The sequence below is a fragment of the Nansenia antarctica genome (genome assembly GCF_963989245.1).
Source record: "Nansenia antarctica genome assembly, chromosome: 12".
In the NCBI taxonomy this organism is placed as follows: Eukaryota; Metazoa; Chordata; class Actinopteri; order Argentiniformes; family Microstomatidae; genus Nansenia; species Nansenia antarctica.
The window spans coordinates 28,060,950-28,072,656 of NC_137682.1; positions in this window are offsets into that span (position 1 = coordinate 28,060,950).

Below are 11,707 nucleotides of genomic sequence, written 5' to 3' on the forward strand. Positions count from 1 at the left end.
TTCAGTTGTCAAATATGCCGCATCCCTCGTGTTTTACCTGGTAGACTAATGGTTCTGTTGCCTACTCAATTATTGGATTATCGGGTCCACCGATTAATGTTTCAGACTAATATCCTTCCGTGTGCCTTCTGCACCGGGTTCCAGCCCATCTCAGCCCTGCAGTAGTGCTCTCCTGCGTCGCTCCGGTCCAGACGAACCACCGGGTTGAGGACAGAACCAGCGCGGAGATCAAAGGCAGGGAGGGGATGGCTGCGATCTGAAGATCTGAAGCATGTAATCTGATCTCGGATCAGCGACTACATCAAAGCGCAACCCACTGCGCCAGGACATTAGCGCTCCAAACTAAACACGTCATTTTGGTCATAATATGACAATAACTTCCCAAGTTTCAATCCGATTGCATAGTTAGATACTGTACACGTTGGAGAAGAAAGTGCAAGAAGATGTCGAGATGTTATTGTCGTTATTCCGCTGTGACATGGCAAGCCATCCCGCTCCCAGCGCCGCCTCCCTCTGTGCGTTCCCCGGTCTGTTGGTCTGGTTGATCCGAGGCTCGCAGCTTCATGCCAGGGTCTGGTTGTCTGGTTTGAAGTTGAGTCCAGCCCTCAACATTCCCTCTCATCTCTGCAGAGGCCATGACGTCACCCACATCACCCCACAGCCCTCAACATTCCCTCTCATCTCTGCAGATGACGCCACCCCACTGTTATGGGATCGGTTGGATCGGATTGGTTGGATCGGATTGGTTGGATCGGATTGGTTGGACTGTCTGCCGGTTTTTGAGAGGAAGCAAATGCCAGAACCTGGGAGGAAAAGTGTCTGATGTTCAAGTCACAAACTGATTTAAGAGTGTAATGGGTGTGGTGTGTATATGCCCTTTATATGTGTGCATGTATTTGTTACCACACAACTTTTAATTCAATTGCTATGAGATGATATCGTTCGTAGACCTTGGTGGGCTAGTTGTTGTAGGCCTATGTTGTTAAGGCAACATTATTAGTGCTTCAGCATCAAGCCCAACTATTGTCATTAGCGGTCTTGCTTCATTATTCACACCATGCAGTCCAACTTTAAAACGTGCAGAGATCTAACTTGAGTTGCTTACATTTATATTTTTCAAACTCATTATACTTCTTAAACTATTGAGCTTATTTATTGTAACTAAAAATATCCTGTCTTTTAATTAACATTGATTTAGGCAAACATTCTGAGAGTTGTTACTGCAATTGCTATGCAACTTCCAGAACTCTTTTATAAAACTATGCTATAGAATTGATATATATTTTGAGTTACTAGGTCTAAAATGAGTGCCTATGAGCTAAAAATGGTAATTGAAAACAAGCTTTGTGATTGACCAAGGCAGTGATTTATCAATATTGTGACTTGGTAGGGGTTTTCCTGCACGCTGCTGCATGTCATGCCTAACAACTCCCCATATACAATGAGCCCGCTGGCAATATTGATGATAAATCATGGCCTCATGGCATTATTGCTTAAACCATGGACCACTTCAGTCAACACTTAATCCAATGTTGTGTAAAGAATTAGAGACACAAATCCTGTAGCATCTCTTTAGCATTGGTACCTCAGATTACCATGTAATTGCTATTTCTCCTGGCCTGCCCTGGAAAAAACATAAATTAGTCCCCTAACCCTCTTCTCTCACACACTCTCATTCTCTCTCTTTCTTTTTCTCTCTCGTTTTCTCTCTCTTTCTCATTCTCTCTCATTCTCTGTCTCGCTCTCTCTCACACACACACACACACACATACACACACGCACGCACACACACACACACACACACACACACACACACACACACACACACACACACACACACACACACACACACACACACACACACACAGTAGGAAAGAGAGGAGACAGAGGGAGAAGATGAAAGTTAGTTCTGCATTCAGAGGAGCCTATTACCGTTTTTCTCTATCGCTTTAACACTAACATCGGAACCTCAAACACAATAATCAAAACCTGAAACTGGTTATTTTATCTCACACCGGTTCTTCACAATGACAAACACATTTCTTGCTTATCACTCATTTTGCAGCTCTAAACCACACAGTTAACAAAACACTGAATACAATTCTCTAGATTTGGCACAATCTTCCTTGATAAAATCTTTTGTGTTCACATGGAAAACTTACCATTCAGAATGCTAAACTCAAACCACCAATCACACTATCACACTCCTCGTATGGGCAAACACCTATTGCTTGTCAATTAGCAATCATAGCTTTAGCAATAGAAGGGCCAAAGGTGAGCTCTCATGTGTTGAAATATATCTGAAGTATATCAGGGCTGGATTTGTCATGCCAGGCGATACTTTCCCCTCTGCTTGGCCAGGGAGAACATTGCCTGTGATGTTGACGAGGTCTTGTGGCCTTTGTGTGTAGAGTATATGCAGAAGGCTTATTTTATTTTTTCTATTGTTTGTTCTGTATGAAGAACAGTTTACAAATCCAACTGTCATTGCTGAGATGTGTACAGTAGTTCAGAATTTAAAAAAACGTTCTAGTCTTGTATCTGTGTGTTTTATATTTGAGTATGAAAACATATCAGTTTATAACAGGCTACTGTACGTATGTAGTGTAACACTGAAAATGCAAAAGGCCTACTGATATGTAGCAGTCTCTAGGCACAGAGGGAGGTCGACACAGAGGAACAGTTGTAGAATAGGCTTTTATTTAACAGTTGCACAGCTCAGCCCCGTCACTGACGTGCTGAGCGAGTCTCTCTCTCTCTCTCTCTCTCTCTCTCTCTCTCTCTCTCTCTCTCTCTCTCTCTCTCTCTCTCTCTCTCTCTCTCTCTCTCTCTCTCTCTCTCTCTCTCTCTCTCTCTCTCTCTCTCTCTCTCTCTCTCTCTCTCTCTCTCTCTCTCTCTCTCTCTCTCTCTTCTCTTCTCTCCTCCCCCTCCCCCTCCCCCCCCCCCCCCCCTTGTTCTCCCTTTCGGGACCCGCTCAGTCCGCCCGCTACCGGCAGAGCCCTCGCTCTCGCCCCGCGCTGCTCCTCCCTTTCGGGACCCGCTCCGTCCGGCCGCTCCCGGCAGAGCCCTCGCTCTCGCCCCGCGCTGCTCCTCCCTTTCGGGACCCGCTCCGTCCGCCCGCTCCCGGCAGAGCACTCGCTCTCGCCCCGCGCTGCTCCTCCCTTTCGGGACCCGCTCCGTCCGCCCGGCTCCCCGCACCTCACCCCCTTTCGGGATCTCGTGCGTCCTCGCCGCGGCTCTCTCTCTCTCTGTCTCCGTGTGTCTTCACGCGGCAGGTACTTCCTGCCTCACTCATCTCCCGAGGGAACAAACACACACAGGTTAAATAGACCAGTGGAACAACGAGTCTGATCACTGACACCTGTCCGTAATCAGCCCATTATTCCCCTCCAACGGCAGTCTAGCTCCCTCTGCAGGCCAGAACGCGCCATGTTCCCCACACATCCCCACCGCCAGTTTCGAGGCCGGGGACACAACCGGCCGATAGCCTACTCCCCCCCCCCCCCCCATCACGGGAGAGGAAGTCGGCCACGACCATCTGCGCCCCCGGCCTGTGAACCACCGTGAAGTTGAAGGGCTGCAACGCGAGGTATCACCGGGTGATCCTCGCGTTGGTGTCCTTCATGCGGTGGAGCCACTGTAGGGGAGCATGGTCGGAGTGGAGGGTGAACGAGCGCCCCAGCAGGTAGTACCGGAGGGCGCCGACCGCCCACCGAATGGCCAGACACTCCTTCTCCACCGTGATGTACCTGCCCTCCCGCTCCGACAGCTTTCGGCTCAGGTACAGCACCGGACGGTCGAATCCCTCCACCTGCTGGGTCAGCACCGCCCCCAGCCCTCTATCCGACGCGTCTGTCTGCAGAGAAAAAGGAATGTTAAAGTTAGGAGCATACAAGACTGTCTCCCCACAGAGGGCGTTCTTAATCCCATCGAACGCTACTTGGCACCGCTCACTCCATTGGACCGGATCCGGGGCCCCCTTCCGGGTGAGGTCGGTAAGGGGGCTGGCCAGCTCCGAGAACCCCGGCGCAAACTGCTGGTAGTAGCTGGCCAGTCCCAGGAACCGCCTCACGTCCTTCCGGGTCCTGGGCCGCGGGGCAGCGGCGATCGCAGTGGTTGTCCACCTGCGGTCGCACCTCCCCACCGCCCAGGATGTACCCCAGATACCGGATCTCCCCCCGCCCGATCACGCACTTCGCCGGGTTCGCCGTCAGCCCCGCCTGCCTCAGCGACTGTAGTACCGCAGCCACCCTCTGCATATGCTGCGGCCAGGTGTCCGCATAGATGACAATGTCATCTACGTACGCCGCAGCATACGCAGAGTGCGCCGCAGAATACGGTCCATCAGCCGCTGAAACGTGGCCGGGGCCCCAAACAACCCGAACGGAAGCGCGGTGAACTGGAATAACCCCCGCGGGGTAGAGAATGCCGTTTTTTCCCGGGATACCGACGTTAATGGTATCTGCCAGTACCCCTCCGCTGTTCTCCCTTTCGGGACCCGCTCCGTCCGGCCGCTCCCGGCAGAGCCCTCGCTCGAACCTATGTTGCAATCGATCAACGTCCGCCCGCTGGTTCGCCGAGAGATGGTCGCCTAAGCAGGCCGGGGCGCTAGTACTCGTTTTTGGGATATCCGGCCCGAACTCATCCTTCTCGGGAAGTAGCGTCACCAGGGAAACAGGGACCATGTCGTTCCATTTTTTAAAGAGATTAATGTGGTATATTTGCGTGCAATCCCCTCTATCCGACCGCACTACCTCGTAGTCTACATCCCCAATTCGCCGTGTGACCACGAACGGCCCTTGCCACTTGGCGAGTAATTTAGAGCTAGACGTGGGCAGTAATACGAGGACTTTGTCTCCCGGTGCGAAATTGCGTAGTCTAGTCCCTCTGTCGTACAGCCGTTTTTGACGCTCCTGGGCCTCGAGCAAATGCTCCCGTGACATAACCCCCAGTGCGTGGAGCTTTGCTTGTAGGTCCAGGACGTATTGTATTTCGTTCTTACTGTCACTAGACCCTTCCTCCCAGCTTTCCTTAATCAGGTCTAGGACGCCCCGTGGCTTGCGCCCGTATAGGAGCTCAAAGGGGGAAAACCCCGTGGAAGCCTGGGGTACTTCCCGCACTGCGAACAACAGAGGGTCTAACCACTTATGCCAATTACGACTATCTTCGTGAATGAACTTACGGATCATTGACTTAAGCGTCCGATTGAACCGCTCACACAGCCCGTCGGTAGCTGGGTGTGGACACGCTCGTTCGGACCGCCTTAATGTCTAACAACCCGTAGAGTTCCCTAAGTGTTCGTGACATAAAGTTAGTGCCTTGGTCGGTGAGGATCTCTTTCGGGATCCCCACCCGGGAGATGACCTGGAATAACGCCTGTGCTACGCTCTTTGCAGAGATAGTACGAAGCGGTATTGCCTCGGGGTATCGAGTCGCGTAGTCTATGAGGACTAACACGAACCGATAGCCCTGTGAGCAACGTTCAAATGGCCCGATTATATCCATCCCAATCCGATCGAATGGTGCCTCTACCAGGGGGAGGGGGCACAACGGTGCCCTGGGCACGGCCGGGGGATTGACTAATTGGCACTCGCGGCAGGATGTGCACCACAGATGCACCTCTGCCCGAATCCCCGGCCAATAAAATCGAGCCATTATCCGATTGAGTGTTTTGTCGTATCCTAGGTGGCCTGCCATAGGGTTATAATGCGCCGCCTGAAATATAGCTTTCCGGCGGCTCCTAGGTACCAACAACTGGGTCGTTTCCTCGTCCCTGCGAGTGTCACGACTCACTCTATACAGTCTGTCCCTAATCAATACAAAATACGGGTGGGCGCGCACAGCGTCTGGCCGTACCAGCACACCATCAACACTGATCACCTGGTCATAGGCGGAGCGTAGAGTGGCGTCGCGAGACTGCTCGAGGGGGAAGTCGGCTACTGGAGGGAACGCAGGCGGCGGATCTGCGGGTGCCGGACCCACCACCTCCTCCGGCTCCTCGGCAGCGTCGGACGCCCTCGCATCAGCGCAGAGCACTGCTCACGCCTCACATATCCCTGTCGGTCGTGCACGCACCCCCGTGGTTTCCCCTAATACCTGCGGAAACCCAGCCCAATCTAAACCCAAAATTAGGGGGTGCATGAGGCTCGGACTAACCGCCGCCTTGACACTATACTTTTTTCCCCCATAACGAATTTCGATGGGGACCACCGGATACTGGTGACAATCCCCATGTATACACAGTATCCCAACCCGCGATGCCTCTAACAATGCCCCGGGTCGAACCAGGCGCTGGTGGATCATGGTCTGTCCGGCGCCAGAATCCAACAGCGCCTGGTGCGTCTTGCGTTGTACCCTTACTGGGATGTAAAACGCCTGTCCTGGACGCGGGGGAGGGGTCGGACTGCCGACGACGCGGATTACCTGACCCACCTCCATCTCGGGGCAGTCCCGGCGGAGGTGGTCAGGCTGTCCGCATCGCCAGCATCCCTCCTCTACCGCTCGTGGGGCCGTCTGTGGGGTGGAGGTTGGCCCCCCGTGTGTGTTCCTCCCCCCGGTGGCCCGCCCCATCCTCCGGGCAGGCGTTGGTGGCTCCCGCCGCGGCTCCACCTCAGGCCGTACCCCAGGCCGCGCCCCGCCGGCCCGTTGGCGCGGAGCCGGGGTCGGGGTAGGGCGCGGGCCCGGGCCCGGGGCTGGAACCTGCGGTCGGGGCAGGTGGTTGTCGGGGAAGGGGTCGAGAATGGCCTCCGGCTCGTCCCGCACCCCCCTCCTCTGGGCCCGAACCGGTGGCTCGGTGCGGTCCAGTAGCTCGCGGAGCATGGCCCGCTGCTCCGCCTGTCCCCGCACCAACTCCGCCGCCATCACCTCCTGCGCCTGTAGCATCCGGGCCAGGTGCGCCACCACATGGGCCGATGAGTCCATGGTCCTCTGGGCGTGTGTGCCGACCCTCTCTCTGTGCCCCACGTTGGTCGCCAGATGTAGCAGTCTCTAGGCACAGAGGGAGGTCGACACAGAGGAACAGTTGTAGAATAGGCTTTTATTTAACAGTTGCACAGCTCAGCCCCGTCACTGACGTGCTGAGCGAGTCTTTTCCCCCCCCGCTGTTCTCCCTTTCGGGACCCGCTCCGTCCGCCCGCTCCCGGCAGAGCCCTCGCTCTCGCCCCGTGCTGCTCCTCCCTTTCGGGACCCGCTCCGTCCGCCCGCTCCCGGCAGAGCCCTCGCTCTCGCCCCGCGCTGCTCCTCCCTTTCAGGACCCGCTCCGTCCGCCCGGCTCCCCGCACCTCACCCCCTTTCGGGATCTCGTGCGTCCTCGCCGCGGCTCTCTCTCTCTCTCTGTCTCCGTGTGTCTTCACGCGGCAGGTACTTCCTGCCTCACTCATCTCCCGAGGGAACAAACACACACAGGTTAAATAGACCAGTGGAACAACGAGTCTGATCACTGACACCTGTCCGTAATCAGCCCATTATTCCCCTCCAACAGCAGTCTAGCTCCCTCTGCAGGCCAGAACGCGCCATGTTCCCCACATGATAATGTTATCATAGTACTGTTTTCCTCTGATCATAGTGTTTTCCATTGTGCACATCAGTGTTCAATTGGTTCTTACAAGTGTCTATTCATTTGATTTGGTGTGTTGTCATTTGACGACATAATTTCATTTTGAGAAGACATAACATTATTTTGAATGCAGTGTTTGCTTTTGCAAGAGTTTACGGTTTTGTGTGTGAGTTAAGATAAAAATGTTTGCCAAAACACCACATTTCTATTGCCAAAAACATTACAACTTTCAAAACATGGAATACATGTCGCAAACATAAATCAGTGCAAACTCAGGGTACCCAAACGTTATGGAACAATTGAACAGGTGTTTCTGGTTCGTCAGGTGTGTTCCGTCACATAATTTGTGTAGTCATAAGAGAGCTCTCAATGTCAGTACTATTTCTTGTATTTCTTTTAATTGATGATATAACTGCCACACCTTGTTTGCTTGAGTATAAGCAAATGCCTCCAAATTCATTGTATGGAGCTTCATCATACAGAAAGACAATGACCCAAAGCATACTGCCATAGCAACTAGGGAGTTTTTCAGGGCCAAAAACTGTAAAGGCCAAGTCAATATTCAGATTTAAATCCAACTGAACTTTCATTTCATTTCCTGATTATATGATTTTAGGCAAAAATACCTCAAAACAAACAACAACTGAAGATGGATCAGTACATGCAGAGCATCACCAGAGAAGAGGCCCAGCATGGGATCAGTGGATCACTGACTTCAGGCAGTTATTGCATGCAAAAGGTTGTCCACCAAATATTTAACTTGAGGGCTTAATTTGGACATTATATTAATTTGTGCTCTGAAATGAAAAACCAACTGTACTAAAATAGTAGCTGACAACCTATACTTTAACATTATCATAATTGTTTGATTTCAAATCCAAACTTTTAGGAGTATAGAACCATAGGAAGAAAATATTATTCACTGTGCGATTATGATTTACTTACTCTATATTTTTGGGCTGTATAGATTCATTAATCAAACAAATTAATCAACTAATGCTTAATGTTGTTGACAACTCATTTTTGAAAAACATGAATCCGATTTAATAGACCAATGACAAGAAGCTAAAGCCACAATGAGTGATATGTAGCCAAGTAAACAAGACTGTTGCACCAAGGAACCATTAATCCATTAATGCCCTTTTGTCTTCAACTATGGGAATAGGAATGGCAATTCACACCATTTTGAGGCCATCATTTGTTAACTTTTAAAGTACCATATTACTCCCCCACTCGTTGTTTCTGAACTCCTTCTAGGATGTCTAGAAATGTGTAGAAATTATCTGACCACCGAAATTGCTAGGTTAAAAATAAGATCCACATTTTCAACTAATAGGAAAAAAGAAATCAACTAATTCTCGTAATTGACTGACAGCCGTACATATGTATGAATGTGTTGTGTACAATACTATACTAATGGCTCACTAACATACCGGTAAGCCTTTCCCATCTTTTCATTCAGCCATTGAGTCAAAGACGGTGAACTCTTTGGTAGAGTTTATGCTCTGTCACCATCTACTGGACATTAGCAGGGTATGCTACCCAATGAATAATAATACAATTATGTGGTAGAACATTTCGGGGCCTGCCAAATAGGAAATGCATATTTGCACTAATACATAATTTTACACATGCGTATACAGCTGACTACCACCAACACCTCTCTGACTGTTGCTCTGTCCCAGTGATGGTCTGTCTTTATGGAGTAAATAACCAAACTCAGGTATTCAATGCATCAGTTACCATTATGTCCTTCTCTGGAATTACAAAACCCCCACCGCCCCTACAGTCTGAACACTGTTATAGTGAACAGAATAAATCCAAAATAAATCCAGTGGATTGTAGGCTACATAGCATCCACATCTCAAAGGGACTTGTTGTTGCTGTGTTGATTGGGATTTCTGGAGCTGCAGTGACACTCATTACTAACTTGTTCTCAAGCACTACCCACACACAGGAGCTGGATTGGGGATGCCATGGCACATGTAAAGGATTGGGGATGCCATGGCACATGTAAAGGATTGGGGATGCCATGGCACATGTAAAGGATTGGGGATGCCATGGCACATGTAAAGGATTATTAATTCTTAATTATTAATAAGGATTATACATTAATATCACAAGAAAAGAGGATATTACATACCTGGGCTCCATCTTAGAGGCAAATCTTTCCGGAGATAAAATGGCAGCAAAAGTAATCAAAAAAGTGAACCATAGAACTAGATTCTTGTACAGGATATCCTCACTTGTCAGTAAAAACACACTGAGGACCCTATCAGGAGCTCTCATTCAATGTCACTTCGACTATGCCGTAACATCATGGTACTATAGAACCACAAAGGCCCATAAAACAAGACTCCAGACAGCCCAAAATAAACTGGTTAGGCTTCTGCTAGGCCTCAACCCTAGGACACATCTAACCGCTGCTCATTTTTTGAGCCTTGATTGGCTACGAGTAGTTGACAGAGTGCAGCAGCTTGCACTGGGCCTGGTCTTCAAGATACGCTACACCACAAAGACACCCAAGTACCTGTCAACATACTTCCAAAAAGTGAACAACGTCCACACATACAATACCAGAGGAAGCTCCACGAACCACGTTCAACCGCGTTGCACCACAAACAAGGGGTTAAACTCGTTTGCAAACTATGCAGTAAAAATGTGGAACGCCCTTCCTATAATCTTAAAGGAGTGCAAAACACTGCCCACCTTCAAAACCACTCTCAAAAAACATTTACAGGAGGCTGCAATCCGTAACTGGACCCTCTAAATCAAAAATCAGATTAAAAGACCCGAACTACCCACTGTACATACTTTGTGTTTTGTCCCCCGCCCCCACCTGTGGTGTATGTCCCCACCTGTCCTACCCGCTGTACATACCTAATGTTTTGTTGTATTGTTCTTCCCATGATGGATGTATATTTATCTTGTAGATAGTACTAGTTATTTGTCTGTATTATCTTGTAGATAGTACTAGTTTTTTTTTTGTCTGTCTTACATGTAACGATGAATTGAGAATCAAGGACCCCAATTGAAATAAGCCAGTGGCTTTCTTGGGTTTTTATCCTGTTAGTGGACCTTGTATGTAATATGTACTTTCATGTACCTACTTCTGCAAATCTTCTAATAAAGTTTTCAATCAATCAATCAATTGGGGATGCCATGGCACATGTAAAGCTTGAGAAGCTGAAATAATCAACCAGGCGATCCACACAGAGATTGTATAGGGTCTGGCAGCCATTTTTGGACTACTTTGATTTGGAATTCCTTGCTAGAGGGAAACATAGAATGACAGTAAAAGTATTTCATATAATTGTTGGTTTTGTTTCTCTATCTTGTGCATGTCATTTGTGGGCTCGTAGATTGTGTGTATTGTCTGTTTTTGCATTTAAAATGCCAATACACATTTTTGGATTATTTCTATTATTGTTCTCATACACATAAACTCTGTTCACACAGAGGCATTTCTGTGTAATATACCGGTAATGTTGCCTGTGTAAACTGGGCAGAAGTGGAATGCTGGTAATGCTCATTTGCATGTATTGTGTGTAAACGTGGCCGGCTAAAGTCTGTGTAAATGTCCGACTATAGACATACCTGGAAATGTTTTGTGGCATTTCATAATTTTCTCTGCACTGACAATTGATTGTTACAAAAGATGATATGGTACAGTCAGGAAAAAAAGCTTCTACATCAAACCAAAAAAAATCCTTATTTGTCTTGTATTGCCAATGTTAGTGCTGTAGTACACTTTAAACAAGTGTAAAGTGAACATGTTGTCCCACTAATGATGTAGCACCCTTTTATAAAAGGAGTGTACTGATCTTCTGCCCAGCTGTCTACCAGGATCCTGACCAACTTCTATCGCTGCACCATGGAGAGCATCCTCACCAACTGTATCACAGTGTGGTAGGACAACTGCACTTGTGTCCGATGGGAAGGCCCTCCAAACTCCCTCCATCGAGTCCCTCCAGGCAACCCGGTGTCGACGGAGGGCAGCAAACATCATCAAGGACACCTCCCACTGCAACCACGGACTGTTTGACTCCCTACCTTCAAAGAGACTCAGGAGGTACAGGATCCTCAGGTCCCGTACCAGCAGCCTTCCACAGAGCTTCACTCTGATAAACAATCCCCCCCTCCACACACCCC